Genomic DNA, 19,997 nt, shown 5'->3' with positions numbered 1-19,997 from the left:
TAAACCAATAACTAGATTTCTTCGTGTATGGCAGCTGCAACGTTGCATCCAAGGGCTCCTTGCTCCTCAGTGCTTTTGGTGTTCCTAGCAAGGTAGAGAGGTGAACAGCAGGTGTATTGCAGGATCGGCATACTGAAAGGTCCAGCGAATGTCAGACTTATGCTCTCCTGAGGCATTTCAGATATCCTGGAAAAGCAATACAAAAATGCTGGAACGCATCTGACACCTTCCCACAGTCTTTGCCCAGGATGTGGACTGGGGAGGCACCGGTGAGTGGCATTTTAACACTGATGCTGTAAAATCTAAATGTTTGTCTGGAAGGTCTGTGTCGGTGGTTAGGAACTTCAGTTTTCCTGTAAATGGGAAGGGTTGTTTCCAGGATACTTCCAGAGTTTATCATGGTGGCTGAGTTTCAGTATAAGAGGACCAAATTGCCCTTGCTATTATTTCCCCATTGGTGTTTGCTTTAGGAGGTAGCTGACATGTAGCAAGGTAAAAATTCCCGTTTGACATGTTGATCAGACAGAAGGCAATATGTCACACTTGAGTATTTCTTCCCTGAATTCTTACGAATATGGGACTCGTGAGATGGTGCTCTCCATTATACTGGCTGATGTATAAAAGGTTAAAGCTTGAAGCAGGTTGGTTGATTAATTTCAGTGTAGCAGAATCCTTTGCTAGTATGTGATCATAGCCATAGAGACAAAGGATGATCTAGAATGTGTTAACATTGGGGGAGTAGAGGCTACATTTACAAAGATCGTAGAAAAGGGTCCTTCCCAGCTTGGTCGTCAGTGATCACCTTTCTGGAATGAGAAAATGCTGCTTTTGCATACCTGATGCTCTTATTTGCTTAAGATGTGATAATTCAAAAGGTAGATAAAATGAGTTAATATAGACATTCTTTTCTTTTTTTTCCTCATGAGTCATTGTAATTACTGAAAACTAATATATTTTGCAACATTAAAATATTGCAATGGACTATCAATATTCTGGTATACTCTTTCATGTTCAAAATGTGGAAGGGGGATTGCTAGAAGATAACTTCCTGTATTTAATTAAGTAGCGTATATGTACATGCTACTTTGCAGAAAAATAAAACCAGTAAGCTTAGAAAGGATATTGTCAGTGTGCAGAGTATGAAATAATATATTGCACTGCCCTGCCTTATCATTACTTTCCATTAATGAAAATCTTGAAAGGCCCTGTAAAATAATCAAGAACTGATTATTAAATAATTTCACCAGAGAATGTTCTCACATCCATGTATTTTGTTTTTTTCTTACAATTAGAAAATACAGCAGACACAAACTTTGTTGGTCCTTTTATCTGTGCACAGGGTCACCTAGAATGCTCCGGGCATTCCCATATGAGCAGTAAAGAGCTGCTCTTTCCAGTGTCATTCTTGCTTTCTGGTCCAGCAGGTACGCAAGCACATGCTGCAATCCCATTACTGTGCATTAAGTTTTTATACTTTTTAAAGCATCTCTTTTCAGAAGCAAATTAAACTCTTTGAGTAGAATTTGTGAGGTTACTGAGGTGCCCAGAATGTAGATACGCACTAGTTGGGACTTTTGAAATAAGAATTAGGATCCCAAGATACTAATTTGGGTCTGAAAACCCAAATTAGTACATACTGGCATTTTCAGTCTAAATTTGGTTGTGAATTACTTCTTGAAGATGGGATTTAGGAACCATTGTCACTTGACAGTGAGAGGTGTATCCTGAAGTACGAAAATGTTTTGCTGGATAAGGCTAGACTTGAAAAAGTGTTTCAGTGCTTTGTTTCTTTTGGTTGACAGAGACTTACACTATGCTCTGAGGTCTGCAGTATGTATAGGGCTGACTGAATTTCAGTAGCACACTTCTCCTGAATATGCAAGTTTGGTTAAAGGAAGGTTTTCTCAGAAGCTTTGTGACATGTGACCTGAAGTCCTTTGAAGTAACCACTGTGCTAGTCAGCTTAGACGTGCTTGGACTCTGAGAACAAGCAGTTCTGGATTTTCTGTTGTTATGATGTCCTAAAATGTCTGAGACAGTATCTCAGGGTAGCACGTAAAGCCCTATATAAGTACTAAATATTCCTAAAGGTCCATTTGTCCTTGCAGGTGCCCTTCTTCCTCGCTGAAAAAGAAAATGATCGCATTAACATATTTAGTAGAAGTGTAGCCCATTTTTGCTTTTCTCCATATATTTTCTTCTCAGTCAGGAGAAAAAAAAAACAGCCTTTTTATGACTGAGGTGCTGAGTGTACATGTACATTCATGCTTGTACACGTTCCGCTCTTGGAGTACTTGGCATTGCCAGGACAAAAGAATTAGGGTTATCGATAGCTTTACGGTTCAGCTCTTTAACAACAAGGTGCTATCTGCAAAGCTGTTGTCACAGTATCTCTAAGCCAACTGAAGTCTTCTAACCTGATGGCTAGATTGGGAATAAGGACTAAGTTTCCCTAAGTTTCTACCATTTTGATATAATTTGGAAATATGTGGGGCTGAATATATTGTAGTCAGGTCTTTGCAGCCACTGTGTTTCAGTGCAAGGATACTCATTGCTAAAAGACAGCCTGAATGTGTGTATGTGTTAGAATTAACTGTAATGGTAAATGTCCGACACAAGCAGACATGCAGCTCTGTGCCTGAGACTCGTTCAGTGCTGCAAGGCACACGCAGGCAGCACCCCTGTTCCCCATCTGCCCCATAAGGGTGATCGGCCTGCAGCTGGTCTGACTCGCAGGTGAGGATGCAGCATGGGAGAGCATCCTCAGTGCTGTGCAGCAGCCAGGAGCATGGATCACCTGGCAGGGCCACCCCTTCCCTCCCTTGAAGGAGCGAGACCTGCCTGAGAGCGCACGCTTTGGCAATGCCAGACTAGCAGTCCAGCTCCTTCCCAGCCCTGCGACCCAGCACATGCTGGCAGGCCAGGCAAAAGCTGCACAACTGGAAAATAGATATTCACAACTGGGAGTCAGAAGAAAAGTGATAAAATCTATGCTTGCCTTTGAAATGTCACCTGTGGCAGCGTGTGTGTGTGATGCACTGAGAGAGAACACATGTTCTGTTATAAAGGGTAATTAGATGAGGATATAGCTATCAAAACACAGAACTGGGAGTTTTGATTTACTTGGATGAAAGTAATTTGTACTCTGATCCAGCACAACACTTAGATGTATCCAACTGTAAGTCTGTGAGCTTCATCATGCAAGAAGAGTATAAAATGGAGCACTGACAGAAGTATTTGTAAGATTATGACCGTACTGGTTGAGAGATGAGGAAGCAACCTTGTAGATGGATACACAGGAATGATCTTCTCTTTTTATGGTACAGATTCCCATTGTGATTGTACAAGAAGAAAAAAAAATGGCTATAATAGAGTCAAAATCACAATGGCTGAAAGTTGCAACAAAAAGCCTGACATTCTTCTAGTGTTCAGGGGCCTTCATAACAATACACATTGTTCAAAGGCTGTGCGTTAGCCACCTGGAGTATTTAGATCAGCAATGGGAAGATTCATGATCCTGCAAGCATATTTATAATTGGGACAGAAAAAGGAATGAAATCTAATTTCCCTCCATTTTATGTATTTTATCTTGAATTGTGCCTTATGTGACAGGACTGCAATTAATATCTCTTGTAAAACAGGAGGCTCATTAAATTGGTCCCATTATGGCTGTTCAGGTTGTGTGACACTGCTGAAAGGGATTCCCCCATTATCTGTGTTTGACATGTATTCCTAATCAAGCAGGCCAATTCTGCTTTGTCAAAGGACTGTCACATGAGTGGAGATAATATTTATTCTGACTTGTACTATTAATGTAAAAAATGTAGTTTGTGTTGGCAGACACATAGCCCTCTGTCGCAAATGGCCATGCAGAACATTTATTGAGGTGTTCCCTTTCTGCAAAAGCTATTCTAAATATAGCCACTTTTCAGTCCAGCAGATTTGGGCTATTTCATTTTTGTAAAACCCCTATTTCCAGGAGGTAGTTGTGAAATGAAATTTGAATAGACTGTGAGGAAATCTCCCAGCCAAAAGTGTTAAAGAGCAAGATTAATATTAATTCTGCAATTTCCTCCACAGTTTATTGAGGAAAAGAATTCAGCAACCCTACGTATCCAGCTTACTTTGGAAGCTTGTTAGCAATAAATGTTTTCCTTTCTATAAGGTTTTAATATGTATGACAGTACTATATCATTTAATGAAATTTGCTGAACACTTGTTTTTACTTCGTATTGATACTGAGTTGATCAGGGATCTGCTTTCTCCATTATAGATCTATTCATAAAATTGATGAGAGAGTTCTAAAGGAGTTGTTGGTGCTTTAGCATGCTGTGTTTAGCAATACCAATGTGCAAATGCAAGGCTTAAAAGCATCACCTACAAAAGGTTTGCACAGATCTTTTGGTACTGTTACAGTTTTATGAATACAAAAGAGCGTCTGTAGTTGTAATGCAGCCTCGTGTTTGTATCAGGAACCACTTCCCCCAAACGCAAGCCCCCAAACCAAAGTCTCCCCTAGTTACATGCAAGACATTTTGGGTAACAGGTAGATCTAGATAATTGCTATGTGTGTATAACATATACAAATTCTACAGACCTACTTTTGATATTTCATCCTTGTCCTTATATATACTGTGTCTGTTACAAGGGAGGATGACTCCTCATCGCCAGTAATAATAAGGAAAGATTTGTGATTTTGAGTGAGAAGGAAGGGACTTGAGAATGAGGGGAGTTGAACGTGCTCATATCAGCTGTTGGAGTGATGCTGTAATACCCTGACCAGCACAGATCGCTAGGAGAAGGACAGAGACACAAAATGTGCAAGGGTTTTATGGGCCCTGGGAGTCTTCTGGTTGTTTAAATCTTTTCTTGTGCATCAGTGTAACTCCTTTCTTACATTACTGTGAAATTGAGAGTACACTGACCTGCATTTTTCAAAAGACTCCTCAATACAGTGGTACTGACTATTGGCAGATACCGCCGACAAGGCAAATGAAGCCAGGAGAAAATGAGCACCCTTCCTTCTCAGAGGGAGGCAGGGGAATGTGATTACTGCAGCAGTCACGGTCATGTGAAGGAGGAAGGTGAGCAGTTGCAACGGTGTTGAGTCTGAATGAAAGAGCAGACTCTGTCCTGTGAGTGCCTGGAAGAAGTTTTACGGGGAGGCCCTCATGGGCACAGCTTAGTGCCAAATCTCTTGACCTCTCTATCCTTTTCAGCTGATGGCTGAAACTCTGGGTGCCTAGGAAGTAAATGATTTCACAGTCACTGTTATGTGCCTGGAAAAGCTGTGCCTGCTAGACAGTAATGAGGCCTTATGTTTATGATTTGCTCAGCTCCACAGAAAACCTTTAACTGAGACTCTAAGCCAGAAGAGGTTTCCTGTAGGAGATGATCTGAATCGGTCTGTTGGTGCCAAGAGATCAGCCCCTTTATTCCCTGTTGAGAAGGAAGCTTTCTTTTTTTCTTTCTCTCTTTTTTCCCCAAGGTGGAAAGCTCTTTATCATTTCTTTTGTTCCCCACAGAAGGACAGAGGACTAGCTCTATCTTACAGCTGAAACGCTACAGCTTGAAGTAAATGACTATTTTAGCAACATAGCCTATCATACAATATCTGTATGCACTCAAAGCATTTGAAGCATGAGAGGTGCATGAGAAAACACTCAGCTAGTGTGACCAATGGATCTTTCTCCCAGGAGAACAGAGGTCTGTTGGTAGCTACTGAATATGATCTGGGTGCAGCTTCCAATTCAAGAAGTCCATGAGCTGCAGATTGTTGGATGGTCAGAGATTATACAGAGGGAAGGATGGCCCTGAACATGTGCAGTTTCTTATGCTTCTCTGTAGAAAATCATCTGTGACTGCCTATTGTAAGAGACAACATTGGATCAGGCAGGCTTTAATCTGATTGTTCTTAGGCCCAGTGTGTAGAACTGCAGATATCATAGGCTAAGTCAGTCAATCACAACTTGCAAATTAATAATACCTTTTTAGCCAAAACATTCAATACAGGCGAAGCTAAAAGTGAAATGAGGTCTCTGATCATGCAGACAGTACTCTTTCACAGGCTCATTTTCACAAGTTGCTGGTGTTTTGTGTACTTTTAACACTGTGTAACATAGTACATAATTAACAAGCTTAGGATAATGCCATATTTGTTTATTCATACCTACTTCAGATTTATTAGATGAAATATCCTGAAAGTCAGTGTTGTGAATCAATGAAAGCATGGAGTTAGCCTTCTGTTGAATAATTTGTTGAGAAGTTGATGCTTTTGCACACGTAAATCATCTATTAAATAAACATCATTGTAGACAGCAGAATGGTACTGGGGGCACTCAGCACCCTGCAGCTTGTACCAGGCGAGAGGATTCAGCATCTGCCTGACTCCTGTTCCTGCTGAGTTCCTGCAGGCCTTGCTGAGCTGCGGCCTTGGACAGACACAATGATCTGCTGCTCAGCTGAGCAGTGGCAACTGGCTGCAGTTTGGGTTAGCAGGAGCTCCCCAGGCGTCGCAGCGCTGAGAACGTTGACAGCTATATCTTGCTTTACATGAGGCAGTTGCTCCTGGGTTCTGCAGGGTTTGGAGCCAGACCTCTCTTTAGCTATTTACAATGCTCAGAGAAGAGGATGCCTGTGTGAACTGCAGTTTGGGTGGGTTATCAGAGCACAGCGCTACTTAGGTTTTCAAATTTTCATTCACGTTTGTTGCAGAAAGTGTTGCCTTAAGTGCTATGCAGGATGCTGGCAGGAGGGATGCAGAAACACAGGGCTGTGTTTTCTGCAAGTGCAGCTTTCCTTCTTCGTCTCTGTGGACTGAGATCTCAAAGGGAAATTCCAGCAGTCAATAATGACAGGGAATAATTCAGTTAACAGGGCTGAACTGGCAAATACCGGGCAGATCCTAAACCCAGGCGGTCTGGAATATTCAGTAGGAACTTCTGAACACAATTAGCAAACAAAGGAGGCCAAATTATTTCCTCCCAAGTATTCCTAATCTGGAAGAAAGAGCGGAAATAAAAATCTTGCATACGTGGAGCTCAGAGATGTGCATTATCCCAAAAGAGTGGAGCTGAAAATATAACTCTAGGTGTCTAGGACAGGGATGGGCCTTTAAAAATTCTTTCATTTAGAGAGCTGGAGAACTGGGGAAACAGAGGTGAAGCTCTATGCTTGCCCTGAGAGCTCTGTTTTCTCTAGGTCAGTGATACTGGAGTCAGTTTTGACGGGTTGTGGAGGGCTTCTTTGCCTTTTTTTTTTTTAATTGCACAGAAACATCCCAATATTTTGTTAAAAGAATGTAATGAAAATGAAGGTGGTTTATCTGAAAACACTGGGGCAAAATATGTGTGTCGTGAATGTTAGACTGTAGGGGTCAGGCTAGTATTTTGCCAGAAATTTTGACTTTGCGGAATTTTGTGGAACTCTCAGGAGATTATAAACAGAAGATATTTGGCAAAAGATATGAAATCAAAAATATTTATCTTCTGAAATAGATTTATTTGAGTGTTAGAAATATTATAGATGTGAGAACAATGGATAGGGCAGGGGAGGAACTTGTAGTCCTCCTTTAATCCTCCTTTACTCTCGTTCTGACCAATCTCATTTAAGTATCAAGAAGACTGATTTCTGACTGTACCCAGCCACAGAGAGAATTATCTTTTTCCTCTTTATGCACGTTTTTTAAAAATGTATATGTTTATGTAAAATGGCAATGCTAATGAGCATGTAAGACACAGTTTTCAAAGGAAATTCAAATTAGGCTTCATCAGTTCAGATACTAAAAGATTATGTAGAGATTATGAGTTTTAAATATAGATACCCTCTGCTGCACTTTTATTTTATGAAGGAGGACTCTAAGAAATTATACTTCAGTTCAGCAACGTATCTAAATACTCCCTGTAGGCAGATATGTACTTAACTGACAAACTGCAAAATTGATGGGCACCTCTAGGAAAGTTTTCCTTACACTTAAATATCACAAAGGGTTTCTGTTTTAATTCTTTATACATAAGGAGGAAAAAAGAATGGGTTCCAATGTGAATAGTACAAGAAAATGGGATGCACATGTATGTCAATAAGTGTAAAGGCTTAAGCAATTGCCACTTATATTAATAAAAATTACAGATGTGATCATTTTCATTTTTTGTAACTAGAAACAGTTGATGAATGGCTTTATATTCTTCTTCGGAAATATATTTTATTTTACAGTTTATAAGATATCTGAGAGAGCGCAGAACATACAATTCCTATTTGTAAAGCAAATGGAACAACCCATTATTTTTGAAAACTGTTCGGTGTCTGCCTGAACCTTTTCACAGATTCTCTTGGTTATTACAGTCAACTTGAAATACCTTTCTTTTTTGTGCCTGTATACAATGTGTATCTTGCACCCATATTTTCTACTCTGTAGGTTATACTATATTAAAACGTTGTCAAAGTTAAAAGTGATTTTGGCAATGTATCAAAGTTATTTCAGGAATAATTTTGCCCTTAATTTTCTATTTATAGGTAGTATTATTATAATTAATTTTTTTTTTTCTGGCAGTCATTACTCATCAAAGAAGAAATTTTTCTGTTTCTCCAAAAGAGTAGCTCAGTGCTTTTTTATTGGCGCTAAGCCTAAACTTCAGCAAGTGTGTGATCAAATATACCAGAAAAATCCTTTGTCCATTGCTAAACCTTATGAAATTGTAGATCAAAAGACTTTTCCTGTCTTACAAGGACTATGGTACTATTCATGGGCAAAAAAATGACTGTCAAAGTAATAAAACAAGTACTGTTGTCAGTGAAAGATTAAAAGCAGCAGCTGGATTGTACACAGTCAACTTTAAAATCTTTCTCTAAGGAAGGTAGATGCTTTAGAAAATGATCTGGCTTTTCAGTTGATTTGTCATGATTGACAGCCCCATAAAATGGCTACTGACACAGGAACTTGCAAAAGAAAGAAGCCTTTTTTCTCCGTAAAGAGAATATTCTGCTTCTTGCCTTCTCCCAAATTGGACTCTGCACTTGGAAGTGAGATGTAATGCAAGTGTCATTGCATTGATGGGTCCCAGCCTTTTCCTCTGTTTTATCCAATTTAGCCATCCTCTTATTCTGAAATCATTCTTGCTCTCACTTTGCTGCAGCTTATATTTTAACCTATATTCTTTTTATTATTTTAGTCTTTATTCCTCAAGTTCATCTGTACATTTTGTAATTCTCCTTAAATTCAGTACGTGTAACATTGGTTTTCATGTAATTTTTTCAAGATCATAGTCACCTTGAACAGTGCCATTAAAATCCCACCTTTATCCCTGCTGTCAAGAACTGAAATTTTTAAAATTGTCTCCAAAATTCTAGCCATACTGCTTCTCAGGTTTGCAAATGTGCTATCTTTGAAACTTCATTTATCCAAGGTCAGTGTAATGGTTTCTTTAATTAATTCCTTTCTTCCACTTTTAATCATCGTTCTTATTTGTCGTCATCCAGACTTTTTTATTCTTAAGGTATCACTTTTCTAAACAAAGTGGATTATTGTTCTACCTGTATCACAACATTTGTGCCATCCCTCTTGCACTTGCTGGTGATTTTTTTCCATGTACTTCCAAGCTGTCATTGTCTTTGGGGGTTTCTTTCCCTATACTTTTTTGATTTATATTTATTTTCTTAACCTATTTTGTTGAATCTTTCTGGCTACAGAAATTGTTATTTTGGAGAGTGATTTATCTTTCTGTCCTGACAGCAGCATACACTATTGGAAATCATCTGAATGGTTTGCCAGCCCTTTTCTTCTCCCTGGCTTCTGATTCCGGTGTTCCTAGTATACCAAATTCTAGTGCTAGGCTCCATGTTTCCCGTGAACAACCCCTCTACATCTCCTCACATCTGCTCTGCTAGATTAACGAATATAAAACCCATTTATCTGTGCTGCTTTCCCTTAGGGCTCTGTGCAATGGAGTTAGGAAACGGACAGTTTTGTTCCACACTGTCCTTTTTTTTTTCTTTTTTGATGCACTGGTCTTAATAGCATATATGTGCTTGGCTTTTGTGGGTGTAGGAATGCAGCTGTGTTGCATAATTTGTCACAACTCGAAGTCATTAGTGGTGGTAGAGCCATGCCTGTAATATACCCCATGCAGTTCCTAAGCATGTACTCTTACTTCTTGTCCATTCACATGCTGGGATTGGAACACACTGCCCTGTAGTTATCAGGTAACATCAGCAGTGTTCTTTGTAACTGTGCTGAAGATGGAAAACTTCAGCTGGGAGCCAAGAGTTACTATCGCTTCTGATCTTTTTTCAGTGTCCTGCCTGGAAAACACAATCTCTTACGGTAGGTGACAGTTGAACTAATTCAAAATGAATGATGTGCAGAAGAGCTGCGGAAGAAGAGAGGTGTTGGATATAGCTGCTGGCGTGATGGCAGACAATACTGGTCCACCCACTCGGAAGTTACGGTGCACGCAAACTCCCTTTACCCAAATCTGTAAGTACCAGCCTCTGAACGCCTGCAGCTTCTCTTTGTGCTCTAGCACCAGCAGCAGTACCAAACCTCACCCTGCTGGCCATGGACCTTGAAAAAGAAAAGAAAAGGACAATGTCTGATGTTTGTTTCAGATCTTTCTGAAGGAGAAATACAGATAAAAGCAAAGCTCTTTGTAACTGATTTTTTTCAGTATCTACTTGAAAGGCAGTGGGTCAGAATTAAGGCATTTTTGCTGCGGAGGAAATGTGTGGGATGTTGGCTGCAAGCCAGTAGCCACTAACATCCCTGCTGCACTAGGAATACTTGAATGAAGTGGGCGTCAACCTCGGGAGAGCAGGCAGCACTACCTACATCAGAGGAAAGCCTCTTCATTGAGATTCAAGGAGTAAAAGTATTGAATGGAGATAAACCAGTCTGGTGTTTTTTTTCTGTAAGGGACAGTGCAAATGCAAGGATTGTCCATCTTCCAGTCTACAAGAGCATCTTCTAAGGTGCCCTGCCTGTCATGTCCCATTCATTCTGCAGGAGAAAAGGTTTATGCAGTCCCTGACTAGTCCGACATTTTAAAGTTTCATCTTCTAGTTCTGCTTTCTCACCACACAGAATCATGAAATAGCAACCTGAAACTTTCATCCTGCAGTCCTCTCTACAGTCAGTCTTTTAATTTTTTTTTCCAAAAATAAAATAAAAATCTGAAGTGTGTTGAATGTTTATGCAGAGTATAATTTAATCAGACCTTAATTCCACTTTTGTCCAGTTCAAAATCCACGTGGTAGAGAGGGGAAAAAAAAGAGATGTCTACTAGAGTTCTTCTGCACCACTGAATTATCAATCCAGAAGATGAAACAAGCATTCTTAGTGTTATCTTTCTCATTGTTACCTGCCCCACTTACAGAGGCAAGCCATCTCACAGCCTTGATACTGCTGAGTCAGTCACCAGTTCTGTCCTGTCTAAATACTATCACGTTCTTCCTGAATGAAGTCCATCATCAGAACATCGTGCCTGTGAAATAGTTTTTCTTTCCAGTTCCAGTAATGTGATATGTAAGCAGCAGATTTTTTGTCCAGAAGTACAGATCTGTTCTCGGTATGCATAAGGGAAAGGAGATTCCCATCTTATTCATGACGTAATTGAATTATTAGAAAGCGATGCATTCATTCTGTCAAACAAGAAAAATTGGCAGTGATGCTACAGGAAAGCGTTTTGGCTAAATGCTGGCCCTGAACAAAGGATGGGGCCATAAAAAGACAGACTGGCCAGAACAGAGCATCACAAACGCTTTATAAAGCTCTTCGTCCAGCAATGGAAATAAAGGGACGCCACACTGAAGTGACAAAGGTAATTTTATGTAAATCTAAATTATTAAATGGTAATGATAGTTTAGCTTTTGGATACAGTTATGCACGTTGGCTCAAACATGTCTGGTTTAATAGCCCTCAGGTTAGAGAAAGCTAGGACGTAAGGGATCCAAAATGACTGCAGGCAGACATGAATGAAGAAAGTGCATCTGAACAGGTTTGGGGAAAACGAGGCCTCTGAACCGGAGCAGGAGGTCTACAAAAGCAGACAAGGTAATAATTGGCTTTACTTTTATTACAGATAATACCTTTGTGTTGACAATTTGCCTTTCAAATTCAGGTCTTGGAAATGACCCGTAACAGCATGGGCCCTGGTAATACAAAGTGTTTGTGTGCAATTGGTTTGCAGTGTCCTACCTCCGGGGCAGAAAGCACTGAAGCAACTAGATGCTGCCAACCCCTTGCCTCCCCTCTCTCTCCCATGTTCAGACCAATTTTGAAATCCAGAGCCTCAGAGAACACCTGCACTGGTAATGCACCGGTGGCCAGGAATCAGAACTGAGTCACAGTCCCAAGACCCAACTCTGCTGGAGGCTGTACAAATGGACAGTGAGTAGGTGGTCCCTGCTCGAGAGAGAGCCACCCACGTTACTAGATGAAGGGCGTACAGGCAGGCTGACAGCAAAGGGCAAGGGCACAATGAGGCAACGTTAGTCAGTATGAAGAGCAGTGGTCTCAGCATACCTACAGCCCCAGAGATGACTGCTTTCTTTTATGCAGGTTTTCCAGCAAGGAGTTTTCAGAAGATGATACACTTACCTTGCAGATATTTACCCACCACGAGAGGCAGGTTGAAACACTTGTTTGAAACTATATAAGAATATGATGAAGCTTGGCATCAGTGGCCAAGCAGAGGCAGTGGGTAATTTTGTCACATGAAGGAACGAGCGAGAGCGGGGAGAGCATCTGGGAAAACTGTGCATGTGAAAAGCAGTAGATGTTATGGAGAAGAGGGGGTAATGGAGGGTGCCAACAGGAGGGAGACACAGGCAAAGCAATGTCAGGCAATACTTAATTCTCCAGGCTAGGGAAGAGCATGTTGTAGTAGGTGAAACACAGGTGATGGGAGCATAGACAGAAGATTCAGCAGTGTGGTGAGGCAGGAAAGGTCTTTGAGACAGAATCAGCAAGACTTAAATGGCATGGATTTGAATGGAAGAGCTTAGAGGGATTTGCACCAGGGATGTGTAGCTTACAGACATGAAAGATAAAAACTACTTTGGGAAGAAGTCAGCAGAGAAGGCTGGTGAGCTGGCAAAGGAGGAAATTATGGTAGTCAATTTTGCTGTTGACTCATTGAAAGCATAACCTGTGCTTTAAGACATGTAAGCTGAAACGTAAGATTCCCTGGGACTTTCTCATTCATCTCAGTTGTTTACTGGAGCTGGCAACAGCAGCGTGAATGACACACAGATCCCTTTCTTTCCGTTGTATCTAGTGATTCCTAACAAGTCACAGCAATTGCTTGAAGTAAGGAGGAGGAAAAGTGGGCTGAGGGGACTTAGCTCCATTCAGCAGGAGCTAGGAGACCCCTGCTACTCCCTCCTGACACTCAGATATCACCAGTGCACATGGAAGGGACACCCAGCCTTAATGGAGCTGCGAGGCCTTGCCTCCCTGAGCAAGGGGGGATGGATGATCCCTCTGAAGATGTGGTTCATTGGCCCCTGCTTCTCCTGGTTAAAACATACCACAGAGCAGCTGGTAGATCGTGTCTTGCAGCTTTCTGTGCGCCCATGTGGCCTGCTCTGTTTGGAAATCATGCGGGAGCTTGGCTATATTCATATAGCTTTAAGTTTGGACTCAGTGACTTTTGATACCATTTTTGATATCGGTGAGAAGACATTGGAGACAAGCTCAAGCTTTTGTTTGGACAGAAGAGGACAAGCTAGGAGAAAAACAGAGGTTTATGAGCGTTCATCACAGAGATGGCCAGGGTATGTGTAGATCAGATAAAGCATTGAGCAGGAGTGGGGATTTAAGGCTTCAGGGCCGTATGGTTCACATGGCTGGTAAGCTGTAAATCACAAAACAACCAGCAGAACAGACCTAGGTGAGCATGTTGATGGGTAATGCCAGGTATAGATCAAGTCTGTAAGATCAGGGAGAGAAATGTGTTAGAGCAAAACTAATTGTTGGATTTTCATTGAGCTGGAAAAGTGAACTAGGGCTGCAGACTGAAAAGGGGAGAGGCTGAGGAAATGTGCAGCTGAGAGAGCCCATTAGCCAGTGCCTGCGAGGAAAGTTGCCATTGCCAAGGTAAGTGTGGACTTCTGTGAGAAGGCAAAGAGCAGAGCCACGAGTCAAAGTCTGAGACGGTGGGAAGGACCTGTAAGAATGCTTAATGGCAGCAATGTGGAGAGGAAAGAAGGAAGGAGGTTTGGCTGTAGGAAGGATAGAGTATTGGAAGATGCTTAGGCACTTTAGTAAGAAAAAGGGTCTGAGGGATAAAGTGTTAAGGAAAATGGAAGCAAAGAACATAACGGCAAATGCTGTCTTCTGTTACTATGAAGAACTTTTAGGGGCTTTTTTGTTTTTGTTTTTTTTAACTGAGGTCCCTGGGAGTAAGCAGCAAATTAGCGAATCCTCAAAATGCGTTTTGAAAGGAACCACACTTTCTGCACTGAGAGAAGAGTTTAAAACATCTAACATAGTTTTTGTAAGGAAAAGGAAAATATGCTGGAGGGCTGAGAGTTCTTAAGACCAAGTTATAAACCTTTGAAAATAGGATTTTATAATGGAAATGTAGAGATCATTAACTATTGTAAGCACCTCTAAGAATGACACCTCTATAGTAAATTACATTCAAATTAATATAAAACTGTAAAGATTCCCTGACAGCTTTGATTATGTAAGTTGATTTTAGTAGTTAAATGTTGACTTTCTATAATGCCTTCTCCAAATATTATACTGAATGCTGCATCATATATAACAATTACCATGTCACAGTGCTATTTTGTGTAAATTAAATTATTGACAGCAATATAATTTTGTATTCACTTTATTATTTTGATTCATTTTTCTGTCAAAATATACAATGACTCTTTACTAGATTTAGAAACCAGAGAAACTCTTTAGATGGTGAAGTATTATTCGTCATACATTATTTTTCCTTATCCTGTAATGAGGTTGGGGGGGAGAAAAGGAAGCAACATTTCATTCCTTCTCTGACACTGTGTGTGTTTTTAAACAGGTCAAGTTTAAATTGTGTTACAATAGGTGTGCTGATCAGAAAGCCTGAAAGGTCAGTGATGGCACTGGTCAATCTCCCTGGGCATGCTGCAGACCTGATGTTTTGACTGATGCTCCAAAATAAGCCCTGCTTGATTGTTCAGAATCACACAAGAGATGTTATTATACAATGATTATTCAGACTAGCTTTAAAGAAGGTCCTTTGTATATCACAAGGTGCATACTTACTCTTCCTTGATGTTTCCTGTAGATAAAAATGAAAACCATCATCTGTTCACTGCTGTTCTTTCTTCACACCTTTTCTTCCCAGGTCTTTTGTGGGTTAGGCCAACAGTGATTGTCCCTTCTTGGAGGCCTGATTATCCCTTTGTGGAGGCCTGAAAGTCTCTGCAGGCTGTGCGTGTGACTGTAGAGTAATTCTAGTAACGCGACACTTTTCTCATTAGGCCTCCTTCAAATGCACGGCCTGTCAGCTCCTCACGACTCTGCTTGAAGCTGTAGTGCTGAAACTGGGACACCAGCTGAATGCTCCTTTTGGACCTCCACTCCACTGCAGGCAAGTACCCTGACCTTTGCTGTGGAGCCAGTCCTGCTGGCTCACTTAATATAAAGCTCAAAATCTGCAGCAGGAGGACCCAGGCATCCCCACAGTGACTCTGGAATGTGGTTTTGGGCACCATCCTAGGAGGTGGAAGAAATGGACTCAGATCTCTTCAGGCAGAAAAGGGGGCTGATTCCAGCATTTCACACACCTTGGGTGAGAGCTCTAACTACTACTGGGTAGAAAAATTCCTGCCATTCTGAGCGGTGGTAGAAAAGCTCAGAAAATTGTCATCTTATCAGCTAGTCCAGGCCAAGGAGGTTGGAGAAAGCTTACTTTGCAAATCTCAGAGGGGCTTAGTTATGGCTTAGGTGCTGTCAAGCCTTGGTCACTTCCGTGTCTGCCCTGTAATAAAAAGTGAAGGCACATCTGCACTGCTAACAGCTCAGGAAGCAGTCTCTGGTCCCTGGACCAGGGGGTGCAGATTTATTTGTGTCTATACCACTCTGGGCTAGCTCCCTCTTTAGCAGGCTACCCTGGGTCTCCTTGGGCCCCATGTGGTAGCTTGGGAGCATTAAAGATGAAGACTATTTTTCACACACTTTTTGCAACTGTGTTATTCAGCTGTACTTAGCGTGTGGGGTCAGGGAGTCTGAGCGGAAAGCTGCAAGTTGCCAGCATGGTGAGGATGGGGCAGGAGACAAGGGCTAACAGGGGAGGGCTAAAACTTCTCTGGGTTCACAGTGGATTTAGCAGAATACTCTGAATATGTCAAAGTTGATTTGTGTGTGTCAACCAGGGGTTGTGAACACATAAATAAAATGTATTTGTTTTCTATGGGAGCACAGAATTGCCAAAACTCATCTGTTACTGATGAAATAGGCTTAGCTGTTGCACTTGCATTAAATTCAGTATGAAACATTAGCACGTTTTTGTGTCTGCAGCCTACACCGAATTCCCCTGTGGTCAATTTGAAGGGACAGGAGCCCAAAGAGACGTTTGACAGTCTTTGTTGGGTGTTAGTGTCAGTGCTGGAAGTCAGTGTCACTTCTTGGCCTGGATTCTTCCTTCTTCACCTTGCTTAGCCTCCATTTGCGGTGGCACATTTGAGATTTGCAATGCGGTGATAGTAGTAGTGTGGATCTGGAAAAGGGTCTGATCTGTTTCTTCTAATAGTGAGTCTAATAGAAATACATTACCATTCTCTGCCAACTTTGCCTTCCTAAAGCATTGGTATTGGTGTGTTGTCTGTTGGCAAACCTAGTGTGTCAATAGCTGTTGCAGAGACAGCTTTGGAAGCCCCATGGTAGCATGACCACTTGCGTTAGCCAGTTTATAAAATCCCAGGCAGTCACCGATGAATGGCAGAATCATTTTCTTCTAGCTTTAGCAGTCTTCCCTCTTCAAATTTTTCTTTGGCATTGTAACTAAAGATCTTGTCCCTGCGTCTTTCTACATGTAATTTCATGTATCTTTCTCTGTATTAAGAAGTTTTACGCGTGATTTCGTGGACAAAAGTATGGTTCTCATAGAAGCTGCTTTACATGAGAGCGGACAAATAGACTCTGCTCTTTTGCTGGCACAGGCACAAAATGCTAAACCATGATGCTGAATTTTTCATTTGGCCTCATTTCTTGTTTGGTTTGCCAATGTGGGAGTTAATCATATAAACAGAGAAACACTGGGGGTAGGGGAGACTACGTTCTGAGTTGCGCTGTTCACGTAGCTCTGGTTCTAGATGGCTTTGTTAGTATGTTGCTCACAACAGTTTTAAATGGTGATGGTGACGAGGAACAAGTGGTGATGAGAAGGAGACAGTATGAGGTGACATGGAGAAATCATTTTGCTAGATAGAAAATTGTACCTCCCAGAGTATTTCTGTGTTAGCCCATACAAGTGGCACTTTGTAAGAGTATGCTGTGACTACACCAGGAGAGACAACAGCATTGAGTTCAAGTGCTAAACAAGTATATAGCCTGTTTCAGCTAATCCTGTCATCTGAGATTTTAGGTAGTACTTATTCGCTTGATGTGCGAGTGCCCAGACATTGTGGTGATTATCTTGCCCTTATCAGGGTCTCAGAGGCAGAGGTTATTAATCTGTAGAGAGGAATTTTACACAAAAGGAAGATTTAAAATTAAAGCAGAGCAAACAAAAAACAACAGCTAATGAATTTACCCTGAGAGTGGGGAAAGACAAACCTGTTGGGCAGGTATTCCCTAACAGTGACATTTTGACTTCACCAGCCTGCTGTCTCCTCGATGCATCCTCTTTTCGTTCAAAGAAAATCATCTGCTCCTCTCAGTTATTTCAAAGAAAAGTCACAAGAATAGCTTGTTCCCACTCTATTCCAAATATAGCTGTTTGGCAGCAATTGCTGAGATAAGGGGGAAGGAAAAGGAACTACCAAGGAAGAGGAGCGACAGGAGGGGGAAGAGAGGAAAGAGAGCTAAAAAGGTTGGACAACAGAGAGTAAAGACAGAAATGTGAATGGGAGGGGAGGTGAAAGAATAAGGACAATAAATAGCAGCAGAGAAAATAAAGATAGAAATAAGCTCTTGCAAAAGAAGTGGTGAGAGCAGCCCAAATACAGAAGGAGGACCATACCCACCATCGGGACCAGTTTGAATGTTAGCCTTGGAAAAAGTAACCAAACCTTAAATAAAACCATGTCCAGTCTTGACCTGCACTCAATTAAATATTAAGGATTAGAGCATCAGGAAACATACGCTAATTTACACCACATAAAGATCTGGCCCTAGCCATTTTAAAGCAAGACATCTTAGTCTCTTGTAGGATTTTTAAAAATTTTCTGCTTCGGTAAACTTTGTTGGCAGCTTCACAGAATCACAGAATCACAGAATCGTTTAGGTTGGAAGGGACCTCTGGAGACCATCTACTCCAACCTCCCTGCTCAAGCGGGGACCTCTAGAGCATATTGCCCAGGATCACATCCAGACGGGTTTTGAATATCTCCAGCGAAGGAGACTCCACTACCTCTCTGGGCAACCTGTTCCAATGCTCTGTCACCCTCACAGTGAAGAAGTTTTTTCTCAGGTTTAGAGGACGTAAAATTTCTGGCACTGAAACTGAGCACCCTTCTCTTTGGGATTTCACAGTCAGGATGGTCTTCTATTGAGACTCGAGCTTCTAGGCGTGCCCTTGGGAGCAGAAAATAAATGATGATAAAAACTAAGGAAAAGTCGGAACCGCCCTCAGACTGACTTAGACAGAGCAAAGAGCTGAGGTTTTTCAAGGCTCAAGGCAGACTGGTTTAAGACCAAAGCATAGAGAAATGAGACATAAATAGAAATAGGTTCTGAGAAAATGGCACGTAGGCAGGGCAAACACAAATGAGTCCTTGAAAATCCAAAAATGCTGCGAATGACCCCGGCTTTCCTGGAGGGTGGAAGTTTCTGAGAAACACCACCTGGAGCTCTTCTGCTTCTCTTCTTAGAAAACTGGTTGGAAAGAGGTGCCAGAATTCTGCTTTCTATCCTGATCTGCTGGAAAGAGATGCGATATGTGACCGTGCTCTTCAGCTGAGGATAAAAAGTCTTACCCAGTTCTAATGGCCTTGTTTCCTATCAGTTGAGCCTATACATAGGTCCCGAAACCCTTCGGACAAGCTTTCTAAGTACTCGGACACTAGGCAATGAGACCAACAGGAGAACTGAATTGACACTTGTTATACTTCTTTTATTTCAGTCCTTCAAGGAAAAAGGCCACTTACATCATTAAAGGATGTTCCTGACTAGTCTCACTCTGGACCAAAGGCTCAAGTGCAGCTGCCAAACAAAAAGGTATTTACACAAAGCACAGAAGACAGTAGAGCAGGAAACACAGGGTAAGTGAAACTAGTTTCAGAAGAAAGGACTGGAAGGCAGAGCTGAGCAATCAGACTATCGCTATTCAGGAACAAAGTCGTCATTATTTTGAGAATCTTGTCATATGGATGATATGTGTATCTAAAGCTATTTTTCCCGTTATGGGAAGCAGTATTTTTTTTACAGCTGGTAAAAATCATGCAGAGCTGGTATTTTAACCAGTCAGCTTAGACACTACTAAGGGAAGTGGAAGGGTGGCTTTGGTCTCTGAGCTGTGTGCAGTTTGCAAGCCACCCCAGGGTACCTGCTGGGCTAGGAGGGGGTGGCCTGGCTGGCCAGGAGGCCGCGTTGGTGCAGGGCTCCTGGGCAGCGTGAAATGCTGCAGGCAGGAGGGAGCAGGCAAGGTGCTGAGGGTGGCTGCCCTGCTCTCCCAGCCCTGCCGCGGGAAGGAGCAGGAGCAGGACCCTTGCGCAGGCACTGCCATCTCCATGTCTTGCTCCCAGTGTCCTGCCTCCCCTCAGCTCTCTGGGTATTTGCTTTCTGCCCTGAGGCCCTTGAGGATAGGGAAATCACAGCCTGTGGGATCACGGCGATCAGGCAGCCCTGT

This window comes from Struthio camelus, chromosome 7 (assembly GCF_040807025.1).
Source record: "Struthio camelus isolate bStrCam1 chromosome 7, bStrCam1.hap1, whole genome shotgun sequence".
Taxonomy (NCBI): domain Eukaryota; kingdom Metazoa; phylum Chordata; class Aves; order Struthioniformes; family Struthionidae; genus Struthio; species Struthio camelus.
The sequence above is the reverse complement of the archived record's forward strand: the minus strand, read 5'-3'. Positions refer to the sequence as shown.